Genomic DNA, 21814 nt, shown 5'->3' with positions numbered 1-21814 from the left:
GGGAACTTGTCCAAAAAAGAAAGGAGTTGGAGTGGAAAAGTGTTGGTGGATAAGTGTAGGTGTGTTTCTTTTTTTTTTGGGTGGGAGAGGAACAAATTTCACAATTGGCTACTAGGGGAAGGATCAAATGAGATTCGTTTATCTGTTCTCCAATTGTTTGATCACACTTGGGGTGTGTGAGGGACCACAGTCCCTCTTGGGTGATGACAGTGGCTTCCATTTTGGAAACTTCTGCTCTAACAAGGATAGGACTTCCTCTTGGGATAGATGGAATGACATATGACAGATAGGTGACAGAGGTAGAATTAATCAACTCATTTTATTTCTGTTATCTCTAACAAGGGAAACTATCTTTGGATTGGCAAGAGCAGAATGAAAATGGACAATAAGAGTTCATACCCATGATAAATAGGGATATAAAGAGTAACTAGTTACCTTTGACGAATTTAAGGTACTAGACACTAATCAACTACATTGTTAGGTACTGTAATCTCTTTGCCATGGCTGCCAGAAACTCTACTTCTGCCTCTTCCCACTACTTCCAAGGTAGACTTTTTACCCTATCTGGGAACCAGGTCACCATGCTCCCTCTCCATCACTTCTAACATGTTTTTATATATTTTCTCACTCTGTTAGAATGTGAATTCATTGAGACCAGGGACTGTTATTTTTGCTTTTACATTATTGTTATTTTTAATTCAAAGTTCTTGAGAGAGAGAGACCTTGAGAATGTCCTTGTATCACTTCTTCTGACCACCATGTGATCACCTTTCCCATGCGAGATCTCCATAAAATAGTCTTTTTGGCAAGCGTACATTTTGCATTTGAACAATATGGTCAGCCCATTGGAGTTGTGCTCTCTGAAGCATAATGTGAATGCTTGGCAGTTTAGTGTAAGATAGATTTTCATACCAAATTGAGTGTGCATGTTATTCCCTCCTTAAGCCAAATGTGATGAGAATAAGCTTCACTTTTTCCCTCTCACCTCCACCCTTTACTCCTCCATTGAAAAAGCTTTTTCTTGCCTTTTTCATGAAAGATAACCTGCCTCATTCCATTTCTCCCTTCTCTCTCAATATATTCCTTTCTCAGCCTTTGATTTTATTTTTTTAGATATCATCCCTTCCTTTTCAACTCACCCTATGCTCACTGTGTGTGTGTGTGTGTGTGTGTGTGTGTGTGTAATCCCTCCAACTATCCAAATAAATATATCCAAAGAAAAGTTTCAAGAGTTACAAATATTATCTTTCCATGTAGGAATATAAACAGTTCAACTTTAGTAAGTCCCTTATGATTTTTCTTTCCTGTTTACCTTTTCATGCCTCTCTTGATTCTTGTGTTTGAAAGTCAAACTTTCTATTCAGCTCTGGTCTTTTTGTCAAGAATGCTTGAAAGTCCTCTATTTCATTGAATGACCATGTCTCTCTCCCCCCCTCCCCCCACTGAATTATTATACTCACTTTTGCTGGTCAGGTGATTCTTGGCTTTAATTCTAGTTCCTTTGACTTCTGGAATATCATATTCCAAGCCCTTTCGATCCCTTCATGTAGAAGCTGCTAGATCTTGTGTTATCCTGATTGTATTTCCACAATACTCGAATTGTCTCTTTCTAGCTGTTTGTGATGTTTTCTCCTTGACTTGGGAACTCTGAAATTTGGCTACAATATTCCTAGCCATTTCTCTTTTCAGATTTCTTTCAGGAGGTGATAGGTGAATTCTATCAATATTTATTTTGCCCTCTGGTTCTAGAATATCAGGGCAGTTTTCTTTGATAGTTTCATGAAAGATGATGTCTAGGCTCTTCTTTGATCATGGCTTCCAGGTAGTCCCATAATTTTTAAATTGTCTCTCCTGGATCTATTTTCCAGGTCAGTTGTTTTTCCAATGAGATGTTTCACATTATCTTCTATTTTTTCATTCTTCACTCTTTCTCACCCTAGGACTATCACTCAGGGCTGAGATCCAGATCATCCTTTCAATTCCCTCATGGGCTTTAGGCCGAGGGCTCCAAGAAGGGATGCTGCCACTGCAGTGGCTGCTGCTGGTGGGGCCAGTTCAAGTTCCCTTCTCCCTCAGATGAAAGAGCTTTCTCTCCGACCTTTGAAGCTATCTTTGACGTTTGTGGGTTAAGCAATCTGGGAATCACAGTTGCTGCCAGGGATTCTGCCCCCTGAAACCTGTTCCAGTCCTGTCCCTGCTGTGCTGTGGCCAAGGCCAGGCTATACTCTGCTCCATGCTCGATGTGATAGACCTTTCCTGTTGACCTTTCAGGCTGTCTTGGGCTGGAAATCTCTTTCACTCTGTTGTTTTGTGACCTCTGCTGCTCTAGAATTTGTTTAGAGTAATTTTTTTACAGATATTTTATGGACTATGGAGGGGAGCTTCTACAAGCCCATCTTTCTATTCTATCTTCTTGGTTCTACCCCCTGCTTTGCAGTTTAGTTCGAGCAAGGACTTCAGTGTCTGGTACCTTATCCTGCCAGGTGATCTCCAGAATCTTCCTAAGACAGTTCAAATGGAAACAATTCACTTTCCTGGCATGGTGCTGGTAGACTGTCCATGTTTCATAGGCATACAACAATGAGGTCAGCACAATGACTCTGTAGACCTTTAGTGTGGTAGTCAGTCTAATACTTCTTCTCTCTCAAACTTTTCTTCGGAATCTCCCATACACTGAGCTAGCTCTGGCAATGCATATGTCAACCTCATTGTCAATGTGTACATCCCTGGAAAGTACACTACCAAGGTAAGTGAACTTATCCACAGCATTCAAAACTTCTCCATTTGTTGTAACTGATAGTTCCATGTATGGATGGTGGATATGGGAGACACTGGTACAGGACCACTCAACATGGTGTGCCCACATCAGAAATGGTGCTGTGCTCTATGAGCAAAGCAGAATTGTAACAGCACAAAGGAAATGTAGGATATGAAAATTTGGAGTAACCACCCCAATTGCTCACACAGACTTTTTATGCCCAATCTATGGTAGAGCATTCCAAGCTTGTATTGGTATGATCAGTCACAGTCATACACATTGAAACTTCATGCTGTCATGATGATGACATTTTGGTCTTCTCTGAGAATGAAGGACAACAATCCACCAACCAACCAACCAATTATTCTTAATAGTATATAAGAATAAGTAGCATTTATATGGGTCTTTACATGCTCCTTCTCATTTCATTCTCACAATAACCTTGTAAAACAAATGCTATTATTATCCCCATTTTGCCAGGAAAGAAACTAACACTAGAAACTTGCCCAAGGTTGTATAGCTAGAATGTGAAGCAGGAATTGAACTCAGGTTTTCCTGACTCCAAGTCCAATAGTCTAACTGCCTTTATTAGCATACCTAATTCTTAGCATAGTGCTGGCACATAGGGAGTGCTGCTTAATAAGTGTTCTCTCTCTCTCTCTCTGCCTCTCTCTCTGTCTCTCCCCTACTATTTATCTGAGCCACTATCATAAGGGACAATTTGTTTAGTAAAAGTCCCTACCTCCAAACCCCCAAATCTGTCCCCATCACAATGAGTGGATTACCTTGTGGATACCTTTTGGGAGACAAGGAAAAACATTAGACAGGAAGAACAGGCATGGATAGAGTTCCATTTGCCTTGTTAGAAGGGTATAACTCTTCATCAATGAGATCTTAGGTCCCTCACAACATTAAAATATATTTTAATATTATTTTATTTTTTCCAATTATGTGTTTATATGTTTCCAATTATTTTTAACATTCATTTAAAATATTTGAATTAAAATTTTCTCCATCCCCCTTGAATCTCCACTTCCTAAGATGGTAAGCATATATATATCATATATATAACATACAATATATATTACACACACAGTCATGTAAAACATATTTTTATGTTAGCCTGGCTGTAAAAGAAGAAGCAGAAGAAAAGAAAAAAGCCATGAAAAAAATACTTTGAACTGGATTCAGACTCCATCAGTTCTTTCTCTGGATGTGTATAGCATTTTCCTTCAAGAATCCTTTGGTATTATCTTGGATCATTGTATCGGTGAGAATAGCTAAGCAATTCATAGTTGATTATCATATAATGTTGCTGGTCCTGTGTACAATGTTCTCCTGACTTCACTTGATCAAAGTATATTTTGAGGAATAGTAAGTGAAGATCTGGAAGAGTCAGCACCCACAAATATCCAGGAAAGCTTTGTCAAGAACACTTTTTTAGATTAACCTCATTTCTTTTTCTTAAATTCATCCTAACATTGTAGCTCATTTAGAACTTTTGGATTTTGATTCTGTAATCAAGTGTATTGATTATTGTTCTCATCTTTTAGTCATCTTCAGATATGATAAGCATACCATGGATGTCTTTAAGTCCTTGATAAAAACGAGAGACAGCTACGAAATAAGAATAGATTCCTATGACATTCCATGAGAAAACTCTTAAATAGACATAAAACCACTAATGAATTCTTTAGATCTGGTCATTTGGCCAGTTTCAAGCTCTTGTAATTGAACTAGCACTTAACTCCTATGCTGCCATCTTGCCCACAAGAGTAACATGAGACATTTTTTTCTAAAGCTTTGCTAAAATCTAGGCAAACTTTATTTATCCACTGAATTCCTTTCATCTACTAGACTAGTCACACTGTCAAAAGAGAAAATGAGGTTAATTTGGTACAATATAGATTTTTCTTGAGGAAAACTTCTAATTAATACCTCCTAGGAATGTAATTGTCGGTTCTGGTGCTGCTAGTGCTGCTGGTGTTGCTGGCCTGTTAATGGCTTTCTGGTAAAGTGTTGGCACACTGGTTGGAGTGTAATTGTTTTTATTGTTGCTGCTACTGCTCATTCTGCTGCTGCTGGCTTTCAACATGAAGTGCTGGGGTATAGTTGGCTTGCAATTGGTGTGTTGTTGGCTTTCAGGTAAACTGTCAGCTTGTTGTTGCAGTGTAATTGCTGGTGCTGCTCCTGCTGGTACTAGTGCTGGTGTCTTGTTGATGGCTTTTACTGTAAAGTGTTGGGGTGTAATTGGTTTGCAATTGGTGTGTTTTTGGCTTCCAGGTAAAGTATTAATTAGCATGTTGGAGTATAATTGTTGGTGTTTATCCTACTGGTGCTAGTGGCTTGTTGCTGGCTTTCAGGGAAAGTCTGTTGTTGAAGTACAATTGCTGGTGCTGATAGTGCTAGTGATGCTGGTGGTGCTGGTGCTACTGCTAGTGCTGGCTTTCAGGTAAAGTGTTAGCATTTTGTTGAAGTCTAATTGCTAGTGGTCCTCTGATTTCTTTCTTTCTTTTTGAAAATCTGTATGATGATTTTTGTAGAACCTCTCCAAACAAAATTTGGAAGTTTACGGATAATTGTAGCAGCATGACATCTGCTAGTTCCTTCAGTACTACAGGGTGGGCCTAGTGACTGGAGCTTTTGAAAGGCCAGCAAGTCATTCTCTTGCTCTCCATGTTGGCTATCAGTTTCCTATTATAAATTTTCGTTCTCTTCTTCCTAGATGAAAAATTATTTATCTTAGTTTAAAAAAGGAAAGCCCAAAAGTAAAATAATCGTTTAGCAGTTCTTCTTTGCCTCTATGATCTCTCACCATGATACCATCCATCCCAAACTGTTTATCCCTTCTTTAATTGTTGTCTTCCTTCTAATAGCAACAAGAGGTGCATGCTTTTTGTTGTCCTGAACTTTACTTGGAAGGAACTTTCTAGGTTCCTTCTGCTTCAGTTCATTCTGACAATATTCTTTCTTTTATAAGACTGAGTCTCAAGGGTCCAAGATGGTGGAGTAGAGGTATCAACCCCAGCTTAATTTTACCAACATTCCCTCCCAAAAAACTTTAAAATACTATCTCAAATCAAATCATGGGGTGTCAGGGTCAACAAAAAGTCAAGGCAGACAATTTTGCAGCTTAATGCAACTTATAAGGCCACCAGGAGAGGTCTGTGACTCTGGAGGAGAGGCCTGCTCAGAGCACATGCCATGCAACATCAGAGGTGAACCTTGGAAGTGGCTATAACATTGGCATCAGTCTAGAGGGTTAGACAACTGGTCAGAAAGAGATTACAGGGATTCTTTTCTGGTCCTGGGTGCAGCTGGTACTGATTGACAACTCTATTGCACATGTGAAGTTCTGGGTCACAGTTCCCTGGTAGAGAGTAGGGCTTGTGGTCAGTCATGAGGGAGTAGGAGCCCTGGTCTAAGTTTCAAGGCAGAGAGAAGCAGTAGTGCTGGTGGCTGCAAAAGATCAAGAGACATGATCACAGTTCCATGGACAATAAGATCTCTGGTGCTTGAAGCTTCAGGGGAGCAATGAAACTTTCCTGGGTAAAGAGCAAGCTATCAACCAAGAGAACAGTGACTACACTGCCTTGGAATCTTGGAAGTGCTGAAAATAAAATACTCTGGATGCAAAGGAGCTAGGATTACAATCAAAGATAACTTACCCAGCAGAACAGTATAATCCTTCAGGAGAAAAAAACCAGATATTTAATGAAATAGAGAATTTTCAAGAATTCTTGAAAAGGTTAGAATTGAATAGAAAATTTGACATTCAAATATAATACTCAAGAGAAGCATAAAAAAGATAATCATGAAAGAGAAATCATACGAGATTCAATAAAGGTAAACCACTTATATTCTTATATGGGAAGCTGATACTTGTAATTCCTAAGAACTTTATTATTAGGGTGCTTAAAAGGAGCCTACATAGACAGAGGGCATGGGTATGAGTTGATTATGTTGGAAAGATATAAAAAAATGACGGGATGAGAAAGAAGGATCCATAGAGGGGAGTAACAGGTAGAATGGGGAAATTTTCTCACTTTAAAGAGATATGTAAGTTCTTTTTGTGGTGGCAAAGAATTGGAAACTGAGGGCATGCCCATCAATTAGAGAATGGCTGAACAAGTTGTGGTATGTAAATATATTAATGTGCTACAAGAAATGATGAGCAGGCACATTTCAGGAAAACTGAGACAGACTTAAAATGGATTGTTGCAAAGTGAAGTGAAAAAAACCAGAAGAATGTTGTACACAGTAACAGCGACATTGTACAACAATCAACTATGAATGACAGCTAATCTCCGCAATACAATGATTCAAGAAAATTCCAAAAGACCCATGATAGAAAATGTTACCCATATTTAGAGAAGGAACTGATGGTGTTTGAAGGTGGCTTGAAGCATACTATTTTCACTTTTTTTACTTTTTATGTTTTTTTCTTTTGGTCCATTTCTTCTTTCACAACATGATTAATATGAAAATATGCTCTATAGCACAGTCCATATATAACCTTTTATCAAATTGCTTACCATCTAAGGGAGGGGAGAAGTGAAAGAAGGAAGGAGAAAATTGAGAACTCTAAAAAAGTGAATTTTAAAATTTGTCTTTATATGTAATTGGAAAAAAATAAAATATTATTTAAAAAAAGAGATTTGTAAAAAAGAAAATGGGGGTAGTGGGCTGTGCTTGAACCTCACTCTCATTGGAATTGGTTCAAAGAGGGAAGAATATATGCATACATATATACCTACACACACATATACACACATATATACATACATATACACACAAACATACATAATACATATACACATTCAACTGGGCATAAAAATTCATCTTACTCAATAGGGAAATGGGGGAAAAGGAAATCAAAGAAAAAGGATCTGTATGATAAAAGGGAGAACAGATTAAAGGAAACAGTGGTCAGAAGCAAAACAGACTCGAGTTTACTGTTCATAAGCTAAAAAGATATAGAGAGCAGAATAAGCAGGAGAAAATGGAGAGGAGGGAAATATTCAGTTAGTAATTATAACCATGAATTTGAATGGGATGAGCTCACCCATAAAACAGGAGTAGAATGCAGAATGGATTAGAAACTTAAATCCAACAATATGTTGTTTATAAGAGACAAACCTGAAACAGAAAGACACAGACATGGAATTAAAATAAGGGGCTGGAGTAGAACCTATTATACTTCAGCTGAAGTGAAAAAGACAGGAGTAGCAATTGAGATCTTAGACAAAGCAAAAGCTAAAATAGTTCTAATTAAAAGAGATAATTAGAGAAATTATGTTTTGATAAAAAGTATCATAGATAATGAATTAATATCAGAAATTTTTCAGCAAGTTTCTCTGATAAAGACTTCATCTCTCAAATATATAGAGAACTGAGTCAAGTTTATAAAAATAAGAGTCATTCCCCAATTGATAAGTTGTCAAAGAATATGAATAAGCTGTTTTCAGAAGAAGAAATCAAAACTATCCATAGTCTTGTGAAAAAATGCTCTAAATCTCTAAATTAGAGAAACGCAAATCAAAGTAACTCTGAAGTGCCACCTCACACCTATCAAAAATAACAAATGCTGGAGGGAATAAGGGAGAAGAGGTACACTAATAAACCATTGATAGAATTGTGAACTGGTCCAAAGATTCTAGAGAACAATTTGGAACTATACCCAAAGGGCTATAAAACTATGCATACTCTTTGACCCAGCAATACTACTACTAGGTCTGTATCCCTAAAAAATAAAAAAAAAGGGACCTGTATGTACAAAAATATTTATAGCAGGTCTTTTTGTGATGGCAAAAAATTGGAAGTTGAGGTGATGCCCATCAGTTGTGGAATAACTAAACAAGCTGTGGTAACAATTATGACAGAGTACTATTGTGTTATAGGAAATGATGAGAGGAATAGTTTTTTAAAAATCTAGGAATACTTAGATGAACTAATGCAAAGTGAAGTTTCCAAGAGACCATTATACATACTAACAGCAATATTGCAATGATGATCAACCATGAAACACTTAGCTACTCTGATAAATACAATGATCTAACACCATTCTGAAGGACTTGTGATGAAAAATGCTATCTACCTCCAGAGAGAGAAAACTGATGAACTCTGAATGCAAATTTAAATATAATTTTCTTATATTCTTTATTTTTCTTGCTTTTTTTGTGGTATAGCTAATATGGAAATATATTTTGAATGATATCACATGTATAATTGATATCATATTGCTTGACTTCTCAGTGGGTCAGAAAGGAGCAGGAGGGAGGGAGAAAATTTGGAACTCAAAAATTAAAAACAAAAGAATGTTAAAAATAATAAATTAAAAAAAAGAATAAGTCACCTGATCTCACCTAGGTTGGAAGTGCAGGAGTTACCCATGGTCCAGTCCCACTACTGATCATCATAACAGTTTTGAACTGCTGCTTTTCTGATATGAGCTACTTAGCCCTCTTTTTGGCAGCCTGATGTCCCTCCTCCTACTCTCAGATGTTTACCATCTTGATTCTGAATTTAATGTAGTCACCCAATCTGCACAGGCCACTCAAAACTCCTGAGCTTAAGAGAGCTTCCAACTTCAGTCTCCTCTATAGCTGGGATTACAGGTGTCTGTTATAAAATCTGGATTCTGACAATATTCTTACAGGACCATGGCATATCTTCATATTCGTCCTTTGATACCTACTCTTGATTTCTTCATCTGTTTATATCTTTTAAACATTTAGTTTGTTAGCTCCTTATACATTCCCATTGGTCTCTTAAGACAATTGCCCATCCGTCTCCTTATCTAAATGGTTCTCTTCTTTTAAAATAGGGATTCTCTTCTGTCCTGTGCTGTCTTCCAGAGAATTTAGTTCACGGTATTCTCCATTTTCTTCCTTTAGGCACTTCAAAATCTGTTTCCCAAATTCTGGGATATGTATTAGATAGTGGCTGGCTTTTTTTTTTTCTACAGAAACTCAAAGAATGGTTACTTCCCTCCAAGATTCTGGTCATTTTACACCCTAGCAAATAGCTCCTCCTTGTTGATGAAAATCAAATATATAATAGACTTTCCTCCTAATGGATCATCTACATTTTGAAGGATGATATCATTAAGGCTAGTCAAGAAGTTAATAGCTGCTTTTCATTTACCTGAGAACCCTAGCAGATAACCTGTATATTTTCCATCTGTTTTAGCTTGAGATCTGTCTGCTGAGCTCCTTATTTATATCCTCTTTCTGTCCAGATGGTCTGTAACAAACCCTTATAACAATAACATTTTTATCTCTCCTTGCATTGATTTTTTAAGTAAAAAAATTATTCTTAGATTAACAAACATCAAATGAAATTAATATTTCCACATATATAGTAGAATAGAAAAAAAGAATATACTAACCTATAGATTTTATCCTATGCAGCTTTCTGTTAAAGTATTGTATATAACAAATTCAATCTATAGCTTTCAAAGAAGTCCTACTTGTCTCTGAATTCTTTCTATTTTCTTCTCTGCCTTTTAAAGAATTTAAAAATTTTAAAGAATATTTAAAAAATTTTTTTCAATTACTTGAGTTCCAAATTCCCTTCCCTTTCCTTCTGTTCTCCATTCCCCAAGAAAGCAAGCACATTGATATAGATTGTATGCATGTAGTCATGCAAAGAAAATTTCCATATTATCCATGTTGCAAAAGAGAACACAGACCAAAAATGGAGAAAAAAATACTTTGATCTGTATTCAGACTCCATAATTTTTTTTTCTGGAGGTGGATGGAAGTTTTCATCATAAGTTCTTTGGAACTGTATTGTTAAGAATAGCTAAGTCATTCAAAGTTGATCATTGTGCAATATTGCTGTTGCTGTGTACAGTGTTCTGGCTCTGCTCACTTTTACCGGTTCATATAAGTCTTCTTTTTCTGAAAGTATTATTTCATCATTTTTTATAACATGATAGTATTGTGTCATAATCATATATAGCAAGTTGTTTAGCTTTGCTACACTTTTTTCCCCTTTTTATTTACTTATTTAACTTTTAACATTCATTTTCACAAAATTTTGGGTTCCAAATTTTCTCCCCTTTTGTCCCCTCCCCCCACCACAAAACACCGAGCATTCTAATTGCCCCTATCACCAATCTGCTCTCTCTTCTTTCATCCCTCTCTGCCCTTGTCTCCATCTTCTCTTTTGTCCTGTAGGGCCAAATAATTTCTATACTCCTTTACCTGTATTTCTTATTTCCTAGTAGCAAGAACAATACTCAACAGTTGTTCCTAAAACTTTGAGTTCCAACTTCTCTTCCTCCCTCCCTCCCCACCCCTTCCCTTTGGAGGGCAAGCAATTCAATATAGGCCATATCTGTGTAGTTTTGCAAATGACTTCCATAATAGTAGTGTTGTATAAGACTAACTATATTTCCCTCCATCCTATCCTGTCCCCCATTACTTCTATTCTCTCTTTTGATCCTGTCCCTCCCCATGAGTGTTGACCTCAAATTGCTCCCTCTTCCCCATGCCCTCCCTTCCATCATCCCCCCCCCCCCGGCTTATCCCCTTATCCCCCACTTTCCTGTATTGTAAGATAGGTTTTCATACCAAAATGAGTGTGCATTTTATTTCTTCCTTTAGTGGAATGTGATGAGGGTAAACTTCATGTTTTTCTGTCACCTCCCCTCTTTTTCCCTCCACTAATAAGTCTTTTGCTTGCCTCTTTTATGAGAGATAATTTGCCCCATTCCATTTCTCCCTTTATCCTCCCAATATATTTCTCTCTCACTGCTTGATTTCATTTTTTAAAAATATGATCTCATCCTCTTCAATTCACTCTGTGCACTCTGTCTCTATGTGTGTGTGTGTGCATGTGCATGTGTGTGTGTATAATCCCACCCAGTACCCAGATACTGAAAAGTCTCAAGAGTTACAAATATTGTCTTTCCACGTAGGAATGTAAACAGTTCAACTTTAGTAAGTCCCTTCTGACTTCTCTTTGCTGTTTACCTTTTCATGCTTCTCTTCATTCTTGTGTTTGAAAGTCGAATTTTCTTTTCAGCTCTGGTCTTTTTATCAAGAATGTTTGAAAGTCCTCTATTTCATTGAAAGACCAATTTTTCCCCTGAAGTATTATACTAGTTTTGCTGGGTAGGTGATTCTTGGTTTTAGTCCTAGTTCCTTTGACTTCTGGAATATCCTATTCTATGCCCTTCGATCCCTTAATGTAGAAGCTGCTAGATCTTGTGTTATCCTGATTGTATTTCCACAATACTTGAATTGTTTCTTTCTGGCTGCTTACAATATTTTCTCCTTGACCTGGGAACTCTGGAATTTGGCCACAATGTTCCTAGGAGTTTCTCTTTTTGGATCTCTTTCAGGCGGTGATCTGTGGATTCCTTGAATACTTATTTTGCCCTCTGGTTCTAGAATCTCAGGGCAGTTTTCCTTGATAATTTCATGAAAGATGATGTCTAGGCTCTTTTTTTGATCATGGCTTTCAGGTAGGCCCATAATTTTTAAATTGTCTCTCCTGGATCTATTTTCCAGGTCAGTTGTTTTTCCAATGAGATGTTTCACATTACTTTCCATTTTTTCATTCTTTTGGTTTTGTTTTGTGATTTCTTGGTTTCTCACAAAGTCATTGTCCTCCATCTGTTCCATTCCAATTTTGAAAGAACTGTTTTCTTCAGTGAGCTTTTGAATCTCCTTTTCCATTTGGCTAATTCTGCTTTTGAAAGTATTCTTCTCCTCATTGGCTTTTTGAACCTCTTTTCCCAATTGAGTTAGTCTATTTTTCAAGGTGTTATTTTCTTCAGCATTTTTTTGGGTCTCCTTTAGCAGGGTGCTGACCTGCTGTTCATGCTTTGACTGCATGTCTCTCATTTCTCTTCCCAGTTTTTCCTCCACCTCTCTAACTTGATTTTCAAAATCCTTTTTGAGCTCTTCCATGGCCTGAGCCCATTGGGTGGGCTGGGATATAGAAGCCTTGACTTCTGTGTCTTTCCCTGATGGTAAGCATTGTTCTTCCTCATCAGAAAGAAAGGGAGGAATTATCTGTTCACCAAGAAAGTAACCTTCTATAGTCTTATTTTTTTTCCCCTTTTCTGGGCATTTTCCCAGCCAGTGACTTGACTTCTGAGTTTTCTTTCCACCCTCACCACGCCTCCAGATCCTCCCAGCCAGGGCTTGGGGTCTGAGATTCAAATGCTGCTTCCCAGCCTCAGGGCTTTGGGCGGGGGCAGGGGTGCTATTCAGTGTGAGATTAAGTTCAGCTGCCCGGGTAGGGGCAGGGCCACCTCAGGGGCTCAGTTCCCTCAGGGGGTTTATGCAGAGACCTTCAACAATGGATCTGGGTTCCTGCCTGCTTGGGGAGCCCTGGTCTGCTCCCGCCTCCACTGCTGCCTCCCGAGGGGGCCTGAGTTATGGGGGCACCCCACTCCCCTCTCGGCAAGCCTAGAAGACCCTCTCACCAACCTTTGGGGCCCGTGGGTGGAAGGACCCATGCAGCCGCTGGAGATTCTGTCCCTGAAGCCTGCTCGGATTCTCTCCTCTTGGTGCCATCCAAGGCAGGGCTGGGCTCGGCTCCTAGTCTGGGGCGCGAAGGACCTTTCGCATCAGGTCTCTCTGGAACAGAAATCTCCTCCGCTCCGTTGTTCTGTGGCTTCTGCTGCTCCAGAATTTGTTGCTCCAGAATCTTTTTTACAGATATTTTATGGGCGGTGGGTTCAGAGCTAGCGTATGTGTGTGTTTCTACTCCACCATCTTGGCTCCGCCCCGCTTGCTACACTTTTTAAAAGAGATTCTCTTAATCAACCCTCCTTTTTCGTTTTCTTTTGTTTTCTGCTGTCCTTTATGTATCTATTCCCCTCTTGGCCCTCCCCCTCCTCATTGCAAAAAATAAAGAAACAAAAGCCTTTGTAAGAAATATATATTACAAAATAAATTACCACAGTGACTGTCTGAAAAGGCTTGTCTTATTTTGCATCTAGAGTCCATCACTTCTCTATCCAGAGGCCAATTAAAATGTTTCATTATCACTTCTCTTGAATTATGGTTCATCCTTACAATGATCAGAGTTCTTAAATCTATTGAAATATATTTTTTCTTTATACTATTTTTGTTATTGTATATGTTGTTCTCTTAGTCGTTCACTCTGCATCAGTTCATGAAAGGTCTTCCCAGGTTTTTCTGAAACTATCCCTTTTATAGTTTCTTATGGAATATAAATATCCTCTTATTCATAATTTATCATTTATTTAACATTTTCCACACAAAATTAGTAATATTCAACTACTTACCAATATATACTACAAACAGATATGATAGAAATATTTTTGTACATACGAGTTTTTTTTATCTTTCTTTACACTCTTTTGGGTATAGACCAAATGGTTGCATCATTGGCTAAAGGGTGTACACAATTTGATGATTATTTGTGCATGGTTCCAAAATATTCTGCAGAACACTTAACAGCTCCACTAACAATATATAAACATAGCTCCTTTGGATTCTAGTTTTTGATCAGCTTTGACCATCTGAGGGATGTGAGATAGAACTTCAGAATTACTTTAATTTGCATTTCTCCAATTATTAATTATTTGGAGCAGTTTATATGACTATTGCCAGCTGGGTTATATTCCTTTGAAAACCATCAATTCATAATGATTGCTCTGTTGGGGAAATAACTTCTAGTTTTATACATTTGAATCAGTTCCTTTTATACCTTGGATAGGTGGACTTTATAAGAGAAACTTACTGTAAAGTCCACCCCCCCGACCCCCAGTTACCTATTTGCCTTCCATTTATTTTTTACCAAACTCCTTTTGTTTGTCCAAAATCTTTAAAATTTTATGTAAGTCAAAGTTGTGTATTTTATCTTATGTGATCTTTATCACTTATTTAATCACAGATTTTTCATTCATCTATAAATACAAAAGGTAATTTCTTCTTTGCTCTTCTAATATATGATGTGAACCTTTATAATCTATCCATTTTGAGGATATTTTGGTTTATGGTGTAAAGTACTGGCCTAAACCTAATTTCTTCCAGATTGTTATCCAGTTTTACTAGGAAATTTTATCAGATAATGTCCTTTTCCCAATCATTGGAGTTACTTGAGTTAACCAAATGCTAGGCTACTGTATTTGTTTGTTTCTATATGTTGTGTATCTAATTTGTTCCACTTGTTACCTCTCTTAAAAATAACAACCTAATGCCAAATCAACTTTTTATTTCTCAAAAGAATATTTTGTAGTTGAATCATACAGTTTTTATATACAATTTGGCAGACTCCCAAGTATTTTATACATATCATAATAATGTTAAATGAAATTTTTCTTTTCATCTCTTTCTATTAGAATTTGTTGGTAATATATAGAAATATTATTGTAATGTGTACATTTATTTTATGTCCTGTAATTTTGCTAAATTTACTGATTAATTTTTATTTTACACTTTAGGGTTCTTTAGATAAATAATCACATTATTTGCAAAAAGTCATTATTTTATTTCATATTTACCTGTGCCTATTCTCTCAATTTCTTTCTTGCCTTTTTTTGCTAGAGCTTGAGATTTTAGCGTATATTAAATAGTAATGATGTTAAGGGACATCCTTGTTTTATTCCTATTTTTATTGGAAAGACTTCTAACTTTTCCTTATTACATATAATGTTTGCTCTGGGTTTTAGAGAAATACTACTTACCATGTTAGAGAAAAGTCCATTTTTTCCTGTCTTTTGTAGTGTTTTTTTTTTTTTAACACAAATAGATGTTGCATTGTCAAAACTTTTTTTTTAGCATTTATTGATATAATCATGTTTTAAAATTATTTTTACTATGAATATTTTCTAATATGTTTATAATTTTCCTCATATTAAAAATCCTTACATTTTTGATATGGATTTAATCTGGTTATGGTGAATAATATTTCTTTGCAGTAGCCTCTTTGCTAATATTTTATTTAATATTTTTGCAGCAATGTTCATCAGGCATATTGGTCTGTTTTTCATTCTCTGATTTTTCTTTCCTTGGTTTAGATATCAACACCCATATTTGTATCATATAAAGAAGTTGGAGGGGTCTCCTCTTTTCCTAGTGTCCCAAATAATTTATGTAATACTAGAATTAGTTTTCTTTTGATGTTTGGATTCACTTGTAAATCTCTTTGGTCCTTTCATTGATCTTCACCCAATTGCTCTCAAGAAGTTGATTCCTGAAGTGTCTCACATAAGTATACCTTCTTAATATTCAAAGCTGCCCTTCCTCTTGCTTTTTATCTGTGAATAGGGTATACCCATCCAAAACCAGGTCTAGCTCCAAGCAGTATGTGTTATTTCAGATTTTTGTCTTTGTGTTAGAAAGTTTATCTTATGGGGAAGATGGCGGAGTAGATGCTACAGCTCTCCCCCAAAAGCCCTTAAAATACATGTAAAAATGACTCTAAGCAAATTCTAGAGCAGCAGAGGCCACAAAATGACAGAGTGAAACAGATTTTCAGCCCAAGAAAGTCTGGAAGGCCAATAGGATGGGTCTATTGCACTGAGCTTGAAGTGGAGTGGATCCCATCCCAGCATGGACCCAGCAGGCACAGACTAGACTGGAATAGGCTTCAGGGTGTGGGCAGCTGCTGTGGGTTCCAGATTTCTCAAACCACAAATGCCAAAGATAGCTTGAAAAGTCAGTGAAAGAGCTCTTTCACCTGGGTGAAAAGGGATCACAGCTGGGTTCCAGTCCCAGCCCCAGGGTGGCTGAAGCCACTGGTATAGCAGCTGCCACTTTTGAACCTCTTGGCTTAGAGACCCTGGGGGAATTGAGCAGCTGATCTGAGTCCCAGTCCTGAGTGGCAGTCCTGGGGTGAGGAGGAGCCCTGGTGTGGTGGAGCTGGTGGTAGGTGGGGAGAGGGAATCTTACTTGCAGTTCCAGGACAGAAAACAATGCTTTTGGTTGCTCAAAGACCAGAGTGCAGGCCAGGAGAGGACTGATACCTCTCCCTTGATTATGCCACTTTGGAGGAACTGAAAACTTATAGGTTTCTAGAGATATCTCAGAGAACAGCTGCACAAAGCCTCTGAAGCCTGGGGTAGTATATGCTGCACTTGAGAAAAGACTCAAAAGTCAAGTAATTGGCTGAAAGAATGCCCCAAAAGGTGAAAAATAAGACTATCGAAGGTTACTTTCTTGATGAGAAGGTATTTTCTTCCATTCTTGCAGATGAGGAAGAGCAAAGCATACAATCAGAAGAAGACCAAAGCATACAACTGGAGGAAGACAGCAAGGTAAAAGCTTCTATATCCAAAGTCTCCCCAAAATATGCAGTGGCTTCAGGCCATGGAAGAGCTCAAAAATAATTTTGAAAATCAAGTAGGATAGATGGAGTAAAATCGGGAAGAGAAATGAGAGTGATGTAAAACAATCATGAAAAAAAGTCAATAGCTTGCTAAAAGGGACCCCCAAAAATGCTGAAAAAAATAACATCTTTAAAAATAGACTAACTCCAATGGCAAAAGAAGTCCAAAAAGTTAATGAAGAGAAGAATGCCTTAAAAAGAAGAATTGGCCAAATGGAAAAGGAAATCCAAAAATTCACTGAGGAAAATAATTCTTTAAAAATTAGAATGGATCAGATGGAAGCTAATGACTTTATGAGAAATGAAGAAATTATGAAACAAAACTGAAAGAGTGAAAAAATAGAAGACAATGTCAAACATCTCATAGGGAAAACAACTGACCTGGAAAATAGATCCAGGAGAGATAATTTAAAAATTATTGGTCTGCCTGACAGCCATGATCACAAAAAGAGCCTAGATGTCATCTTCCAAGAAATTATCAAGGAAAACTGCCTTGATGTTCTAGAACCAGAGGGTAAAATAGAAATGGAAAGAATTCACTGATCACCTCCTGAGAGTCTGAAAGGAAAACTACTAGAAATATTGTAGCCAAATTTGAGAGTTCCCAGGTCAAAGAGAAAATATTACAAGCAGCCAGGAAGAAACAATTCGAGTATTGTGGAAATACAACCAGGATAACACGGAATGAGCAACTTCTATACTAAGGGATTGAAGGGCTTGGAATATGATATTCCAGAGGTCAAAGCAGATAGGATTTAAACCAAGAATCATCTACTCAGAGAAACTCTGGGGGAAAAATGGAATTTCAATGAAATAGAGCACTTCCAAGGATTCTTATTAAAAAGACAGAGCTGAACAGAAAATTTGACTTTCAAATACAAAAATCAAGAGAAACATGAAAAGGTAAACAGGAAAGAGAAATCATAAGGGACTTACTAAAGTTGAACTGTTTACATTCCTGCATGGAAAGATGATATTTGTAACTCATGAGACCTTCTCCAGTATTACAGTAGTTAGGTGGAATACACACACACACACACACACACACACACACACAAATATGAGAAATGAGCCCATCTAACAAATCCCCAACTGTGAGAAACATGTTCATCTTAAACAAAGAACAATACCTGCTCTGAAATCAGGAAAGCTTTTATTAATCTTTAAATCCATTTTCCCTGAACAGATGGGTAGCCTCCCCAGTAGATGACTACAACATGTTCAGAAAAATGGAAACTTCTTACACTGTTTTCCCAGTTTTGGATCTCCTGCCACACCATCCCCTGGCCATTTCACTTTATGTTCTCCTCTCTGATAGACTTTCCCTCAAACAGCTCATCAAGCCTGTATAGTTTCTGACCTTTACCTGACCATCCTAGGTTGTGACTGTGGAAACAGAACTTCCTTGTTTCATATATAATGTATGTATACACACACACACACACACATATATACATATATGTGTGTGTGTTTGTACATATGTTCCTCTATATATATATATGTATATAAAGTTTATCTTATTCATTACCTATATTTTGCACATTTTCATATGGTTATTTGAGCCTATGAACTTTAGTGTTGACTCATTTCTGGATTTCATCTTAGCATTTCTTATCATGTCTGCTTCTACTGTTTTACATTTTTACTATTCTCTTAGGTATTGAGTTCAGTAGTGAAAACCACCTGGTGTAGTGGAACATGAAATAGTTCTCTAGTCAAAGCCCTGGGTTCAAATCCGAAATCTGATGCTTACTACCTTTACGATTTAGGGCAAGTTATTTAACCTCCCTCAACTTCAGTTTCCCAGTTTGTAAAATGGGGTGGTAGTGGTGATGATGAACTACTTGGCCTCTGAGGTCTCTTCTACCTTTGAATCTATGGTCCTATGAGAGCTGTTTTCTTTCTTCCCTTTTTTCCTTTCTCTTTCTTTTCTATGGGACATCTTCCACCTTATAAATGCTAAATACAGACCTGGATTTCCCTTTGTGTTTAAAATTTCCCAATTTTTTTCAACTAAAATCCCTTCTATATATTTAAATGAAAACTCCATTCTACTTGATAACCTAGAGGGAGGGGAGGTATTCTGTCCCTCTACTATCTCTTCTAGGCAAGAGATCAGATTGCATTTTGAGAACAGATAACTGTCACTTAGACATGACATAGATTCAAGCATTATATACCATGTGCACATGAATATTGAAAAATTCTTCATTTCATAGTTATTCAAATTCCACCCCCACCCCCAGCAGCTTTTCTGCCACTCTTCTCAACTTTTCAGGACCTTCTTAGTTCATTAAGCCTTTAACACTTTGTATTCCTCAATATCCTTTGAATAATTTATTATGACATATTTTTGTAATTTTTAAAAATTGCTTTCCTGGTATTTCATCAAAATTAGACTTTCCATCTATCTGTCTGTCTATCTATCTATCTATCCATCTATCTATCTATCTATCTATCTATCTATCTATCTCCTCCTTGAGTGCAGTGACTGTCTTTTTCCTCTTTTTGTATGCCCAACACTGTGCCTATCAGATAATAGGAACTTGATAAATGGATATACAAAGAGCAAAAGTCAGTCCTTGTCCTCAACACACACACACATACATACATATGTACAAATACACATACATATCTAGGTATTGCCTACATAGATGTTGCCTACTCTATTAAAATGTCAGTTACTTATAGGAAGGTATTACTTTGCTTTTGATTTTATATCCCTAGCATCTAGTCTGGTGCTCAGAACATAATAGATGTTTAATAAATTCTTATTGGCTAAGCAATTATTCCCATTGGTCCTTATAACAATTCTTTCTGGTAAATTGGGTTCTAGAAGGTATCTGCCTTCTCTTTAAGCTTATAGGGGCAAATTTCACTGAGGAGGTTATAGAGTTCTTCAAAGAGTATTGCACAAACTTTCATTCTGGTGTATTCTTCTCAATGTCAATCACTAAATATCTCTTCAACTGAGTAGTACTTTATTATCAATTTAACCAATTAACATCATTTAACATTTATAAAAAAAGATATTGACTGAAGAAATACACAGGAATAACCTAAGTACAAAAATATTTGCCACTCCCCAGACATTTTTATTATTATTCCCTTCTCTCAGAAGAATGGGGTTGGAACTTGACAAGGTTGTTCCAAAGTGTTCACCAGACTAAGTTCACTCTTGAATGGGGCATGGCCACTGGATGAGTTCTTCCTTTGCTGCAAGAGATGGTCTATCAGCTATCAGCTTCATAGCTGGGCAGGGTCAATCAACTTCTTAAGGTTGTGTTGCCACTGGACAGTGGTTGCTGGATTGATAGCTTTTCTTAGGGTTCTTCCCAGGGTCTGGTGTCTCTCCAAGATTGGTGAATACTTTGCATTCATCAAATTTGTGCTTCTGTGGGCGGTTGCAGTCTCTTCTACCTTTAACTACTGTCTTGGCTAGATAGTATTGTTCTATCTGCATTTGGAACAGTGAGGTGTTCTTTTCATCTTGAATTCTATAGAACACTTACAGCTAGATCAATGACAGAAGGTTTAGGACAGACAGAAGCCTCTTTCCTTTAACTTCTTCCCTTGTTTGTTTCTCCTAGGCAGGAGAGAGGAGAAATTTTGCTTCTCTTATTTGATTGTTCTTGACTCAAAAGACCCTGTCTTCAATAAGCCACTCCATGCTTTCGTTGGGTGATCAGTTTCAATTTAGTGAGTTTTATTTTCTTTATCATTTGGAAATCTTAAGTATGTAAATGGCTGGGAACAAGTGCATCAATTCACTCTGTGTAACAGAAGAAAATTTATTATCTTACTGGCTTTTTCATTTGCAATTGAGCTAGTCAAGGCTCCAACCTTTTCCAGGATGGGAAATGACTATTTTGCATATGAAGTCTTTTGCCTTTATATTTCATTGTCTTTCTGCATGTAGACTTTCAGCTTTTGCTAAATCTCACTGGGAAATGTTCTTGTAACAGAGGTTATAGCAAGTGAGATACCCTGAAGACTTGACCCAAAAAGGCTTACAATTGCACATGATTCTCCTCATGCTTCCCCTACCCAAAGTAATTTTTAAAAGCATTGTATGACATTCAAGTTTTAAGCTTTAAGTTTCTAACTAATTAATTTCTCTGAAACTAAATCCCTTCAGCACTGCTTTTTGTGGACTATCTTTTATTTAGAAAGTCAAACTTTATGGATTCAATCATTTGAAAAGAACATTATTTCCCAAACTCTCATTCTATCCTTAGGTTCATTTTTCTATTGTGGTTGAGTCAAGGACCACATTACTTGCTAGGAAGAACTGAGCTTTTAGTGACTTCTGGGGTTTAATGCTCTCAGATCATTGTACCTTTCCCCTTAATTTGCTATCTGCCTCCTGGAAGTGAAGATTTAGGGACAGGGGGAAAAGTATGGAAGGAAAGGTAAAGCAGACATTTTTTTTGATTTGCTGTCATTCAAAGAGAAAATCCAATCCCCTCATTTGGCCATTGTTGAGGTATGATACGTTATATTATCCAGTTGATAAATCTATAACTGAATTCTATCTTCCAGTTGTACCTATTGACTTTTCATAATCAGCTGTTAAAAAATTCAAATACAAATAGAAAAATGAAATGCCCCTCTTCTGACTTAACTGGACACATTTCATGTGAAAGGAGTGCTTTACCTGCCGTCAGTGATCTAACTATGACTATGTTTGTATTTTCATTTCACAATTGCCTTGGCATACTAAAGGCTCTTTAACTG

The 21814-nt window shown here is 37.1% G+C and overlaps 1 long non-coding RNA gene across 1 annotated transcript in view; it reads right to left on the bottom strand.

Moving 5' to 3' along the window:
• Positions 1 to 20074: 20074 nt before the first annotated feature.
• The window catches only part of LOC140524082 (uncharacterized), a 28828-nt gene continuing 27088 nt past the window's right edge, over positions 20075 to 21814 (bottom strand). The window contains exon 4 of the long non-coding RNA XR_011973559.1: positions 20075 to 20849. This is a non-coding gene — a long non-coding RNA (uncharacterized lncRNA). The remainder of the gene's footprint in view (positions 20850 to 21814) is intronic.

The sequence above is a fragment of the Notamacropus eugenii genome, chromosome 2, assembly GCF_028372415.1.
Source record: "Notamacropus eugenii isolate mMacEug1 chromosome 2, mMacEug1.pri_v2, whole genome shotgun sequence".
Taxonomy (NCBI): domain Eukaryota; kingdom Metazoa; phylum Chordata; class Mammalia; order Diprotodontia; family Macropodidae; genus Notamacropus; species Notamacropus eugenii.
This window is presented reverse-complemented; position numbering and strand designations above follow the sequence as displayed.